The sequence below is a fragment of the Eulemur rufifrons genome, chromosome 18 (genome assembly GCF_041146395.1).
Source record: "Eulemur rufifrons isolate Redbay chromosome 18, OSU_ERuf_1, whole genome shotgun sequence".
NCBI classification, from domain to species: Eukaryota; Metazoa; Chordata; class Mammalia; order Primates; family Lemuridae; genus Eulemur; species Eulemur rufifrons.
This window is the reverse complement of record NC_091000.1, coordinates 55,448,425-55,463,132: the sequence shown is the minus strand read 5'-3', so window position 1 is coordinate 55,463,132 and position 14,708 is coordinate 55,448,425. Positions and strand designations below refer to the sequence as shown.

At 40.1% G+C, this 14,708-nt stretch overlaps 1 protein-coding gene across 3 annotated transcripts in view; it reads left to right on the top strand.

Moving 5' to 3' along the window:
• Positions 1 to 227: 227 nt before the first annotated feature.
• The window catches only part of CAP2 (cyclase associated actin cytoskeleton regulatory protein 2), a 133,408-nt gene continuing 118,927 nt past the window's right edge, over positions 228 to 14,708 (top strand). For all 3 annotated transcript variants that reach the window (XM_069493750.1, XM_069493751.1, XM_069493748.1), the window contains exon 1: positions 228 to 377. The gene's annotated coding sequence lies outside the window, so the exon portion shown is untranslated. The remainder of the gene's footprint in view (positions 378 to 14,708) is intronic.

The window sequence follows — 14,708 nt, the reverse complement described above, 5'->3', positions numbered from 1 at the left end:
CAGCGAATTCATTTCTTTCATAGCCTGGCGCTCGGCAGGCAGGCTCGCTTTCCCTCGCCCCTGCCTTCCCCAGCTCCTAGTCTTTTCTCCCACGGCCCATCTGCCCCTCCTTGCCTCCGCCCCCCCGTCCTCTCTGCTCCCCTTTATTTCCAGTCCCCACCCGCGTGGCGTTGCTCTCCCTCTCCCCCTCGGCTTGTCTGTATTTGGAGCTCCCGGAAGCTGCCGGCGACTCTCCCCGGGAGCAGCGTGACTGACACCGACTCCTATTCGGGGGGAGGAGGGAGGGGAGGAGAAGGGGAGGACGCGCGGGAGGAGGGTGCGAGTGGCCGACCACGGATTTGCATTGCCGAGGACAAGACCCCAGGGCGGCGAAGCAGGTAATCCCGCAGCGGCCCGCGCCCGGCGAGGCTGGGAGGGGCCGGGGGTGCAGGTGCGGGGGGCGCCTCGCGGCTGGCGCTTGCAAGTTGCGCCCAGTGGGTGGGGTGGGGAGGCGGCCGGGACGCGGCGGCTGCGGCGGCAGCGCGCGGGGAATAAAGGCTGCGCGGGAGCTGGGGCCCGGACGCCGGAGGCGCGGGGGCCCGGCGGGGCTGGGACGCGGGGACTCGAGCGCGGGGGCGCGGGCAACCCCCAACTGGGTCAGCAGCGCTGCAGCGCGCCCTGCCCCCGCCGCCTCCCCGGCCGCTCGCGAGGCAGGCGACCGCGGCCTCCCCACCCGAGCGCCGCCGCGCGCCCGGCCGGTCTAACTTAGGGGGATCTCGCCCTCTCAGCTGCCAGTCTCACGGGGGTGTGTGGGGGCTGTCACTGCGCCGGCTGTGACCAGAGCCACCTCGATCAGAAAGTGCTGGAAAGAAACAGACCTGGCTTCTCCTCTACAGAATCTGACTTGAGGCGATGAGTCACTTCTAAAAAATGCAAAGGCAACTGAGGCATTGAGGAATGGCTCCGAAAAAGGGCACCCCCACAGCTGGCTCTCTGACTGCTTTGGGCAGAGGGCTGTTCGTGGAAGTAGCCGCCTTATCATCACTTTTAGGACCAGTAATCAGACATGCAGATGGCCTTTATTTTCATCAGAGCGGTGTTTGCTACCACAAATACGCTGCAAGTTTTAGCAATATTTGAATTGGTGCATTCTTTAAAATGAGTAAATATGGATAACTGCATTTGGGGTATTGAACTAGGATTAGATCCAAACAGAGTGAAGATGAACACTTGGCAAAAAGATCTAGGACCTTGGTTTTATAGTCATGGGAATGCAGAAGCCTGCAGGACTTACACACCACGGTTTTCCTGAATCGTTTGCAGAGTACTGTTTATTTACTGCTTGGATATATTTCTTTTAATTTAAGGAACGCGCCTTAGAATTCTTGGTAAAATATCTAAGCCCACTTAATGTAAAATTACAGTGGTAGAGTGAACGTTGGGGAATTGGTCTTACAGTTACTAGAGTCTAATTAGACTGTAAGCCTCTTGAGAGCAAGAATGGGGGTGCTTGGTAGCCCCTGCGGCGCCAAACAGTATTTGACTCGTAGCTTGTAAAGAACAGATAATAAAAGTTTGTGAAAATGGTTAATTCAATACTTTGTGGCTGGAGCATGACTTCTTGAAGATACTACATATTTTGCAAGGAAAGACTACTCTATAAATCCCCAAATCTAAAAATCCTTAACAAACTTAGAATCAAAGTGTCATAGAAATATTTATTAAGGATAAAGAGAAAACAGTTAACTATGGGAAATCATGAAGGTGATTATCAAGGCAGTCTTGGGGCCGGTAGGAAGTAGGTTTTTTGCTGCTCACTGTTGAAGTGCAAAGTAATTTAATTTGCGGATACTACAGGGTTTGGTAAACTTATTGAGTCAAGAGCTAGATAGTAAATATGTAGGTTTTACAGGCCATATGGTCTCTTTCACAACTATTTAATTCTGCTTATGGCTTGAAAGCAGCTAAAGACAATACATAAAGGAATGGTGTGGCTGTGTTTCACTTTATTTATGGATATTGAAATTTGAAGTTCATATAATTTTCACCAGTAACAAAACATCTCCTTTTTCCCCAGACATTTAAAAATGTAAAAACCATTCTTAGCTTGGAGAAGGGGGGAACACAAAACTAGCAGAGAAGAGGGGGGTGGATTAGTCCCACTGGCAGTAGTTTGCTACTCCCACTGACCCTGTGCTGGAGTTTGGAGAGGAATCTTTTGGAAGGATTAGTGGGTCAGATTCTCTGAGTGCCCTGAGAGTTAAGTCAAATACCCTCAAGAATAGCAATGATTTATTTGGGGCACTATGGCGTTTTATTTTGTTTTGAATATTTCCTAACAGACATCTTTATGCATGAGGTTTTGTCTTTAATTCATTAATTAGGTGATATTTTATACATCATAATAATATGCTAAGTCTATGTAAGTTATAACCTTTATATTTGATTGAACACCTGTGAACCCATCACTAGGTTTAGAAAATAGGGCTGAAGAACTAGATGGTTGTGGAAAGATAACTCACAGAATGGGAGAAAATATTTAGAAATCATGTCTGTAATAAGGGCCTTGTATCCACAATATATGAAGAACTCTTACAGCTCAAAAATAAAAAGATAAATAATCCAGTTTAAAAATGGACAAAGGATCTGCATAGACATTTCTCCAGAAGATATACACATGGCCAATAAATCCATGAAAAGATGTTCAACATTATTGTTCATCAAGGAAGTGCAAATCAAAATCACAGTGAGATACCACTTCATACTCACTGGCATGGCCATAACCAAAAAATCAGATAATAACAAGTGTTGACAAGGATGTGGAGGAATTGGAACCTTCATACATTGCTGGGGGTAATAAAAAATGGTGCCTCCACTTTGGAAAATAGTTTGGTAGTTCTTCAAGTTAAACATAGTTACCATATGACCTAGCAATTCCATTATAAATATATATCCAAGAGAAATTAAAATATATGTCCACACAAAAACCTATATACAGATGTTTATAGCAGCACCATTTGGAAACAACCCAAATGTCCATCAGCTGGTGAGTGGATAAAATGTGGTATATCCATTCAATAGGATATTATTCTGCCATAAAAAGGAGGTACTGGCCGGGCGCGGTGGCTCACGCCTGTAATCCTAGCACTCTGGGAGGCCGAGGCGGGTGGATCGCTCAAGGTCACGAGTTCGAGACCAGCCTGAGCGAGACCCCGTCTCTACTAAAAATAGAAAGACATTATATGGACAACTAAAAATCTATATAGAAAAAATTAGCCGGGCATGGTGGTGCATGCCTGTAGTCCCAGCTACTCGGGAGGCTGAGGCAGTAGGATCGCTTAAGCCGAGGAGTCTGAGGTTGCTGTGAGCTAGGCTGACGCCACGGCACTCACTCTAGCCTGGGCAACAAAGTGAGACTCTGTCTCAACAAAAAAAAAAAAAAAAAAAAAAAAAAAAAAGGAAGTACTGATCCATACGTACTACAACACATGAACCTTGAAAACATTATGTAATACTTAAGTGAAAGAAGCCAATCACAAAAGACCACATATTGTATGATTCCATTAATATGAAGATGTTCAGAACAAGGAAATCTATAGAGACAGAAAGTAGATTGGTTGTTGCTTAAGGCTGGGGGAGTAGGGTGGCATTAGGTAGGGAAATTGATAGATAAAGGGTACAGGGTTTCTTTTTGAGCTGAAAACATGAAAATGTTCTAAAATTGTGGTGATCGTTGCTCATATTTTTGAACACACTAAAAGCATTGAATTGTACACTGTGAATGGGAGAATTGTATGGTATGTGAATTATATCTCAATAAAGCTGTTAGAGAAAATAAACAGAAGGCTGGGGGAGAAAAGAACCAGGTTGTTACCTATCTTGTTGCATCTCTCTTTGTGCAATACCCTTATTCCATTCCCCGTGTTTCTTCCAACCCTGAATTTTATGTTAATCATTCCCTGGTTCTAATATAAAGCAGTTTTATGACATACATATGTATTCCAAACAATACATTGTTTAGGTTTGCTTGCTTTTTGATTTATCAAAAAGGTATATATAATCTCACTTTCTTGAAACTCAACATTAAGTTTTTAAGAATGATCCATATTGTTGCGTGTAGCTATATAATGCTTTTTGGCAAATAGTCCATCATTTACTCAGCCGTTCTCTTGTTGACAGGCATTTGGGTTGGTTCCCACGTTTTGCTATTACAGAGTGCTGCTTTAAAGACTTTTTTCCATGTATCTTGGCCCACATGTGCAAGAGTTCTAAATGAATATGAATGTGCCATGTATTTTAATGGCAAAAGAAAATAGCTGATTCTCCTTTGACTTACATATTGATGCTATATACCCAATTTATTCATTCCACCAAACCAAGATAGCGTGACTATATCTGGGATTCTGACTTTTCATCCTACTTAAATTCTAATTGTAATATCCTTTTTCCCATGTATTATGAAGTGTGGAAAACACTAATTTAAAACTTCACAGCTGAATCTCACAGCATGATCTCTTAACCCAATCACTCACAATCGTCTTCATTCCCTTATATCACCTGGGTTAGGATGGGGCAGAGGACAACTTGGACTGTTAAATCAAAGGGACATTAATCAGAGCAGATGAGTTACTTAACGTCACTAAAATTTTTCTTGTATTGTGTATCCTGCTGGGTGGTCCAGAATTTCTAATATGATTTAGTTTGGTTATTCTGCTAACAATGAGCCAATCAGAAATCTGGCGGTTTAGCCTGGGGCACTTTCTACGTCTGCCCCTGATTCAGGCTGTGAGCTTTTGCAGTTCATTCAGGATATTTCAACTTGTATTTAGGAAAGGGGGAAGAACCCTAAAGTCAGAAAAAATCATTACAAAAATTTTTTAAATTGCTTTTATTGTGGTAAGATATACGTAACATAAAATTTTAACCATTTTAATCATTTTTAAATGTACAGTTTAGGGCCATTGAGCACATTCACATTGTTGTACAACCATCACTATTGTCCATCTCCAGAATTTTTTCATCATCCTAAACTAAATTCTGTACCCATTAAATGATAATTCACAATTCTCTTCTCTTGTAGCCCATGATAACCAACATTCTTACTTTCTGTCTCTATGAAGGTACCTCATATAAGTGGAACCATACAATATTTGTCCTTTTGTATGTGAACTTTTATATCCATCGTGTTTTATTTTTCTCACTTGAGGCACACATGGCTTCTTTTACTGAGAATTTATGTAATAGGATTGTTTCCCTTTCAATACACAGCCCTATATAAAAAGGGACATAGGAAGGTGTCTAAAACCAAAAGACTTTTTGACTACTGTGAATGGGGTCTTCATCTGCCCTGTCTAGTTAATTAGACATCTAATTATCCTGGCTTCTCGTTGGCCACTTAGCTAAGTGGAAAAGATGCAGTAATTCTTAATTCTTAAAATTTTACACCTATGGGATGAATGGATAAATTAGGTAACCTTTGAGGTTCCTGTTGGCCCCCAGCTTCTCAGAATTTAAAGGGCTTTCTGCAGTATAGCAGTCAGATCTAAGATCTCTTGTTTTGATAGGGAGGGGTATGAAACAGCAGGAAGTTTCTGGGAGACTGACAATAGAATTGAAGTGATCTAAACAGCAGTTATGACGAGGGTGGTCCCTGGGGAAGTTAGATGCTCGAGACACCAAAGACAGACCTGTAGTATTGTCTTGTGTCTATACTTGTGCACAGTTTAATGAGAAAATAACCTTTGTTATTTTGCATCATTCCACATGGAAATCCAGAAAAATTCTGGGATCTATTGATTACTTATTCATTCCCCCATGTTGAAGGACTGCTATATGCCCAGCACCTATCACTGGGGATTCAAAAATGAATATTAATGAAGGAAGATATAATGAACAGAAGAAGATCTTTCACCATAAGCATAAGTCTCAGAGGATCTAGTCTGATGATTGTCATTATTGTTTCCAACTTTGTTTCTATGTAGTTTTATTTAGAGAAGAGTCACCGGATTCTTAAGAAAGAAATCGATTATTTTACTTTAAGGCAACAAGAAGTCAAATTGGACCACACTAAGAAAACTGGCCAATCAGATTTTTCAGAACCAGATAAACTAGGCTTCCAAGTGGTGGATGCATGGTTCAATCTGGTTATAGTCTGATATATAGTTGGAGTTGTTCATTTTATATAATCTTAGTTTGGAAGCTGCTAAGGTGTAAACGTTTATGTCCTCCCAAAATTCATATGTTGAAATTCTCATCCCCAACGTGATGAAATTAGGAGGTAGAGCCTTGGAGATGATCAGGACATGGGGTGGAGCCCTCATGAATGAGATTAGTGCCCTTATAAAAGAGGACCGAGAGAGACCCTTCGCCCCTTCTGCCAAGTGAAGACATGGCAAGAAGGTGCATCTAAGAGCCAGAAAGTGGGCCCTCACCAGACACGTAATCTGCCTTGATAATGGACTTCCCAGTGTCCCAAACCATGAGAAATACATTTCTGTTGTTTATAAGCCACCCAGTCTATGGTATTTTGTTATAGCAGCCTGAAAAGACTAAAACAGTAGGCTCTGTTACCCAGAGTGTGTGGGTAAGGGATCAGTGTGGTGTAAGGGTGATCTTTCCATCTAATGAATACTGCGCTGGTACTTCTACTCACCTCTCTCCAGTGGCAGGAAAACCAAATATCTGGCCCGATGAGTTAGGTTGATGGAAAAGTCCATCTAATTGGTTGCTTGGCATTAGGCAGACTAAAGGAAGATAGTCTTACTCTCAGAAGTCATGCTAGACACTGGCTGGAGATTTGGGAGGGTCCAATGCAGGTCTACAAGTATTTAGGCAATTTTTTTTAAAGTTTAAATTTTGATTCCTCCTTCATTTCCATTTCTCCTCCGTTTACTTAGTACTGTCATGGTACTCTCTGGCCGTTCAAAGTTCCTGCAAGGGACAACCTTCCATCCCCACTTCTTCTGTCCTGTGTCAGAATGGCCTCTCTCTTCTTTAGGACTCCAATTTCCTCAGTGTCTCTTCTGAATGAAAGGTGGATGATTGTCTAATTTAAGTTCTTCAGTAATTGAAAACTTTAAAAAGAGGATTGTTAATGCAATCAGTCTTTAGATAGTGTAGAGTTAGGGGTGGAACTCATGTTTATACTTCTTACTTTAGTTCAGAAGTCTTCATACTGTGTACATTTTTACTATATCCAAAGACTTCCCAAAAGTACTTGTGCACAGGTGCTTTGAGAAAATAAACTTCCAAATCCTCATCTTCCACGTGCACTTTTTCCTAAGACTGATGTTCTGGAGAATGAGCCTGTAACGGAGACACAGGTTCTCTCTGCCATCTGCTTTTCTATAATCACCTTTCTCTCACTTTCCATATGAAAACCCTGTGTCTAATCCATTTAACGAATCCATTTTACTAAAAGGTCTATCTCTAACCCATTTTATTAAATTGCTTTCCCTAAGGATGTACAAATCTAGGGGATGGGGAGGGCAAAGAAGAGGGACATTTCAGAATATCAGTTTAGTTTTATGGGTGAGAAAGTGAATGATTCTAATGCCTGGACAACAGATCCTTTTGCAATGTATGTATTTTCTAAATCTTTCTTTAAAAAAACAACCACCAAAAAAAACAAAAAACAAAAAACCTGAAGGCCAATCTAATCAAATTGTAAATTTATGTTAAAGGATAAGCTTTAAAGGAGGATGAAATCATGACTCTCATACAAATACATTTTTAAACTTATTTTTAAAATGAGAGAACCAGAAAGGTCTTGCAGTTAATTCAGAAGAGACCATTTATAGGAATGCTGGAATGAATTTGCTTAATCAGTTTAAAACTGGCTTCTTCCATAGTGGGGGAGGGAAGTCAGTTGAATCTGCACAGGATAAGTTTATTTGCATGCCTATAGACAGTAACTATTAATTTTTGATATTTCATCATAACTCAGAAGGAGTCCACAGAATTGAGTGACATTTCTATAACAAAATTCCACCCATTCTCATCTCATTTATGTTTACCAGAATTACACTAATAAAAAGAAAAAATAAGAATCAAATTGATGCTCAACTTTCATTCATTTTTATACTAAGTATACTCATCCATACATGCATAAAATAATTAAAAATAAAAATGCTCAAAACAGTGGGATTTCTAATAAAAATTGCTTATTATTTACATTTAGTATTTATTGGTCAAAATTTTTAATATTTGTGTTGATAAGTTGCATTAATAGTGACGATATTAGAAGAGCTTTTTTAAAAAATATTTTGATTATTTGAATTATAATTTTAATTTAAATGGATAGTTTTGATGCAAAAAAGTATAATAGGTTAATGATTAAAAGATATTAAAGCATAAAATACATAAAATTAGGATAAACTTCTGTAGGGCAAGAAGAATGAAAATACAAGCTCAAGGAGAAAATGGAATTATGCAAAATTTGTGACTGTTCCTGTAATTCTTTTAAAATGAATAATGATTAATTTCATCAGACATATTTTAACAAATGATAAAATAGTTTTATATGTCAATATTTACAGGGTGTTGGAAGTTACATTCTTTGCAACTATTTACATTTTGGTGAACATTTATATATGTCAGTCTAAAATGTGCAAAAAGCTTTTAAAAAATTCTTTTAGGCTATATGCAAGTAAAAAATTTGAAAACTCCTTTTGTAGCTCATCCTGCTCTTGTTTTCTGACCAAAAATCAAGGGTCAGTAATGTGGCAAGCTCTTTCTGGTTTAGTATTGGTAAATGAACTGATCTATTTATAGACATAGTTCTAGTAACCCCTTGTTCTATGGGATTTAGGGAAGAAATTTAAGAATTAATAGGTCTTGATATATGTAACATCTCTCATAAGGGATAATAGCCCATCACATTTTATTTCTTTTTAGGCAGTTATATCTTCACTTTATTCATCTTTATCTCTCTACAGTAAGTGGAGGCACTCACTGTAAGGCATTATGTTTCTGTGTGTGTGTGTGTGTGTGTGTGTGTGTGTGATATCCAGACAGACAGCACTACAGTAGTCTCCCCTTGTCAATGGGGCATATGTTCCAAGACCCCCAGTGGATGCCTGAAACCACAGACAAAATGAAACTCTACATATACTATGTTTTTTCATATGCATACATGCCCCTGACAAAGTTTAATTTATAAAATAGGCACATTAAGAGATTAGCAACAATAGCCAATAATAAACTAGAACATTATAACAATATACCATAATAAAGGTTATGTGAATGTGGTCTCTCTATCTCTGTCTCTAAAAATATCTTATAGTACTGTACTCACCTGTATTTGGACCATGGTTGACCACAGGTAACTGAAACTGTGGAAAGTAAAACTGGAATGAGGGGGAACTAATGTATTTGGATATGTAAATGTATGGTTTTCACGAAGTTTGGAAGATTTTGGCCATAGTTTATTCAAATATTTTTTTACCTCAATCTCTTTATCCTCTTCTTTGACTCCAATGGCACTAATATTAGACTTTCTACTATTGTGTGATAGGCCTCTCAGGCTCCGTTCACTTTTTTCCAACATTTTTCTCTCTGTTTTTCAGATTGGATATCTGAATCATCAACTTAATAGACACTTCGCTTTTGTCATTTCCATTCTGCTATTGCACCTATCCAATGAACTTTTGATTTCAGTTACTGTATTTTTAAGTTCTAGAATTTTTACTTGTTTCTTTCTTACAGTTTCTATAAGTTTCCACTATGAACTCCTGTTGTTCCATTCATTTCAAGAGTGTATCTCTTCATGTCTTAGAGCATAGTTAAAATAACTCCTGTAAATCTGTCTGGTAATTTCAACGTCTGTTTTCATCTTGGGGGTGGCATTTGTTGATTGCCTTTTCTCTTGAGAGTTGATCATGTTTTCCTGGTCCCTTGCATGTCGAATATCTTTGAATTGAATTCTGGGCATTTTGAGTATTACATTGTTAGACTCTGGGTCCTTTGGAAAAGGCTGACTTTTTTTATTTTACCAGCCAATCTACACAGTTCTGTTTTGTATGCTGTGGGCAGTGGTTCTAACATTAGGTCGATTTTCTAAGCCTTTGCTATGCTGCTTTGAGTCCCATGCTTGTCCTATTTAGGGGTTAGTTTGGGACTTGAGCAGTGGTTTATATCATAGTTCAATTCTCAAAGCCTTTGGGACCATCCCACACATGCACAGCTCAGGGACTTGCGGTGGGTCGTACACAGAATCAGGGTGTCCTCTTCTTAGCTCTCTCCTCTCTGGGATTCTGCCCACACTTTCCTGCTCTTAAGACCTCTTTTTTGCATTGTTTTGGCCAAAACGATTGGATTCTCTTGAGATTTTAGCAGCTTATGCTGCTGCAGTATAGTTCCCCAAGACTGGAGCCATCCTCAGGGCAAAGCCGTGAAAGGAAAAAATAGCAGGGATTCTCCCCACACTCCTTGGACGATGAGGGCCCCCCATTTCCCCACATTTCTGTCAGTAAGACCAGGTTTCTCTTGGAGAAAGTTTAAGCTGCCTGTGCTGCTGCTCACTGTTCTGCCACGCAGTTCTTGCCTGTGGCCACCCTTCGAAAAAAAAAAAAATGCAAACAAAACATAAAACCTGGACATTCCCCACACTTTCCTATTTGCAGGGGCCCCTTTTCCAGGTCCTCTGGCCAAAAAGAGGGGGTTTTCTTGGAGTGTTTGCTGCCTACTCCCCTGCACAATTCTGACCTCAGGTCAACCCTAGAGAAAAATAAAAAGAGGAAAAAATCCCCAGAATCTTATTCAAGTTTTCAAGTTCTGATTCATCACCTCAATTCACCTGCTATTGTTTTATCTTTTGGAGTCAGGTAGTTGATTTTTGTGTTCTGAGTGCAGTTTAGAGATAGGTTGGAGTGGGATTCTTCTTAACCATCCCTGGTCACCCCCTCCTATTTCTGAAGCTCTCTCTTGTTTCCTTTTTTCTCTGTTTCTCCCATATCTACCATTTTTTTTTTCTTTCTGCTTCACCCTCTTTCTTTGTTTTCACTTTGACTTTGGCCTCCTACGTCCAAAGAGCAGAAAGAAAGAACCAATAATCTTTTGGTGATCTAAAGCACAAGTTGAAAACTGTGATTGTGTTAAAGTAATAAATCGAAGTCAAGTATGAAAGTAGATCCAGGAGGCTGGAGAAACATGAAGATGCAGAAAGGGGTTGGAGGAGGATGCTTGGGCCAAATCGAGCACCTGGCTGTTTTACGTCAAATGGCCGGATTTGCACTTGTTGATAATTTCTATGCATAAAGTTGGTCCAACACATAATAACTGATCTTTAGGGTTTTCCTTTTCTTTTAAGACATCTGCCAGATCTGTTATTCAATTGTATGTAAATCTTATAATGAATGCCAGTGCATTTTGAAATTCGAAGGAATTTCAGCTAACTACTACTCATTGTCTTAGTCTGTTTGTGTTACTATAGAGGAATATATGAGACTGGGAAATTTATCAAGAAAAGAGGTTAATTCAGCTCATGGTTTTGCAGGCTGTATAAGAAGCACAGAGCTGACTTCTGCTTCTGGTGAGGGCTTCAGGCTGCTTTCACTCATGGTGGAAGGAGAAGGGGAGTCAGTGTGTGCAGAGATCACACAGCAAGAGAGGAAGTGAGAGAGAGAGAAGGAGGGAGGGAGGTACCAGGCTCTTTTAAACAACCAGCTCTCGTGGTGGGAACTAATAGAGTGAGAACTCACTTGTTACCTCGAGGACTGCACCACACCATTCATGAGGGATCCTCTCCCATGACCCAGACACCTCCCATTTGGCCCCACCTCCACCACTGGGGATCAGATGCCAACATGATGTTTGGAGGGGTCAAACAGACCAAATCGTAGCACTCATTATTCTAAAGAGACAAGGCATTCTTAACACTGAATTGAATAAAGTAAACTATTTCTAGTCACGTTGTGAGAAATAACTGACCATATAAAATGATATTCCCTTTCATGCCCTCAGTCAATAGTGTTTTTGCAGTTTGTTTGTTTTGTGCCATGGTTTTAGAAGCATGGTGTGTGAGATGTTATGGTCAGTGTGTTTGGAGGATAGAAGAGGGTGGTGTCTGTCACTCGTCATAATAATCCATGGATTGAGCACTCACTGGGTACAGATGGCAGTGATGAGTGCTGTGGAGTGAGCATTCAGAGGGAAATTATAATAATGACACTTGGGCATCACTTTATGGTTCACAAAGTTCACTTAATTGTCTCCTTTCATCTTCCCAGGAATCCTAGGTAGGTATTATTATTGGGTCAATAATACTTATAACTCTTTCCCAGAAGTCCCTTGAGCTTCAGGTCCCTCCTTGCAGCTGCCAACTGTCATCTAACTATCATGCAAGCATTCATACTCAGATCCTCTGACCTTCAGCTCCTCCTCTTCCTCAGCCATTTCCACTCCCCATCTCTGTTTTCGTTGGCACCACCCTACCCCGAAGCAGGACATCTAAGACATCCTAGCTTCTCGAACCCTCCCTTCAAAACCCCATACGTTCAATCTTTACTCACATCTTGCCTAATCTAAATATCTCTCAGATTTTCAATCCACTGTCACCTTCTAAGTAAATCCCCAAGTCTCCTCTCAGCTCTCTGTACCACCCTTTCTATTAATAACTACCCATCAATCCCCTGTTTCTCATGCTTTGCTAAGTAGCTCCTGGCACATAGCGAATGTTCAGTAAATATCCACTGGCTGCTAATGCCTCCATGTCTTTGCACATGAGAGGCACAGGCTCTGGAATGCCTTTACTGTTTTTCTTCTTCTGAATAACACCCCCTTATCCTTCGAAGTTCTGTTTAGTTCCTAGCTTAACTTTAGTAGTCGAGTCCCCACCTTTTTCAGCCTTCATTCCCACAAGCTCCCACAGCAATCTGGCACACCTCTGTTCTAGTAATTCTCCACGTGTGGGTCCTTGCACTCTGAAGAGTGCTTCTTAAAAATGCAGATTTCTGGGAATACCCAGAAAAACTGAATCAGTATTGATGAGAGTGTGGCCCAGGAATCTTCATATAGGAAGCCCCACTTCTGGCTCAGTGATTTGGATGTACAGAATCATAGGTAGGTATTATTATTGAGTAATTGCAGAGTAATGAGGACCACTGCTCTGTTCTCTCACCTGCTGTGGCCCCTACAACTAGTTCCAGGAGCGAGGAGTGTGGCCACACAGAGCAGTCTCTGGTTCAGTTTAACTGCCACCTGTGACTGGGTGGCAGATGAGCACAGCAAAGTTACTCAGATTTAACCAGTTTTAACTCTTGTCTTTATAAAGAGGCACAATACTTTTTCATTTGTTTTTTAAATCTTTTTTTGAGCTATAATCTTACATGCCCTAAAATTGGCCTTTCTTAAATGCCCTACACAACCCCTAATCTACTTTCTGTCTCTATAAATTAGTTTTTTCTGGATTCGTATAAATGGAATCATGCAATACATGGTCTTCTGTATCCTTTACTTAGCATAATATTTTTGAAGTTCATCTGTATTGTAGCATGTATTAATATTTCATTCCATTTTTACAGCCGATACCGTCGCGTACATATGCCACATTTTGCTTATCCATTCATCAGTTGATGGAAATTTAGGTTGTTTCCATTTTTTGGCTATTACGAATGATGCTGCTATGACATTTGCGTACAAGTCCTTGTGTGAATGTGTGTTTTCATTTCTCTTGAGTAGATACCTAGGATTGTCATGGTTGATTCATAAGGCAAATAGGTACTTAACTTTTGAAGAAACGTCTGAGCAGTTTTAAGCAACTGTATCACTTTCCATTCTCTCCAGCAATGTATGAGGGTTCCAGTTTCTCCATATTCTCACCAGCACTTTTTATTATCTATCTTTTTGGTTGTAGCCACCCTAGTACATGTGAAGTGGTATCTCATTGGAATTTTGATTTGCATGTCCCTAATAACAACTAGTGTTGTCCAGCATCTTTACATGTGCTACTTGCCATTTGACTGTCTTCTCTGGGAAAACGTCTATTTAGATATTTGCCCATTTTAATTTATTTATTTATTTCCTGCTTCTTTTCTTTTCTTTTTTTTTCCCCTTTTTTTTTCCTTTTTTTTTTTTTTTTTTCTATTTCAGAGTATTATGGGGGTATAAACACTTTGGGTACATAAACTGCCTTTGTACCACCTGAGTCAGAGCTACAAGTGTGCCCCCCAGACAGCAAGCACTGCATCCGTTAAGTAGGAATTTACCCATCCCCTCCTCCCCTACACCTGCCTGACACCCTGTGACTATGACTTCCCATATGTGCACATAAGTATTGATCAATTAATACCAATTTGATGATGAGTACATGTGGTGCTTGTTTTCCATTCCTGTGATACTTCACTTAGTAGAATGGGCTCAAGCTCCATCCAGGATAATACAAGAGGTGCTAGATCACCATTGTTTTTTGTGGCTGAGTAGAACTCCATGGTATACACATACCACATTTTATTAATCCACTCATGTATTGATGGGCACTTGGGTTGTTTCCACATCTTTGCAATTGTGAATTGTGCTGCTATAAACATTCTAGTGCGGATGTCATTTTTATAGAATGTCTCTTTTCCTTTGGGTAGGTACCCAGTTATCCTGTGGAAATTATTCTACAACATTGAGAAGGAAGGAATCCTCCCCAACATGTTTTATGAACCCAACGTCACCCTGATACCAAAGCCAGGAAAGGACACAGCAAAAAAAGAAAACTGCAGACAATATCCCTTATGAATATAGAT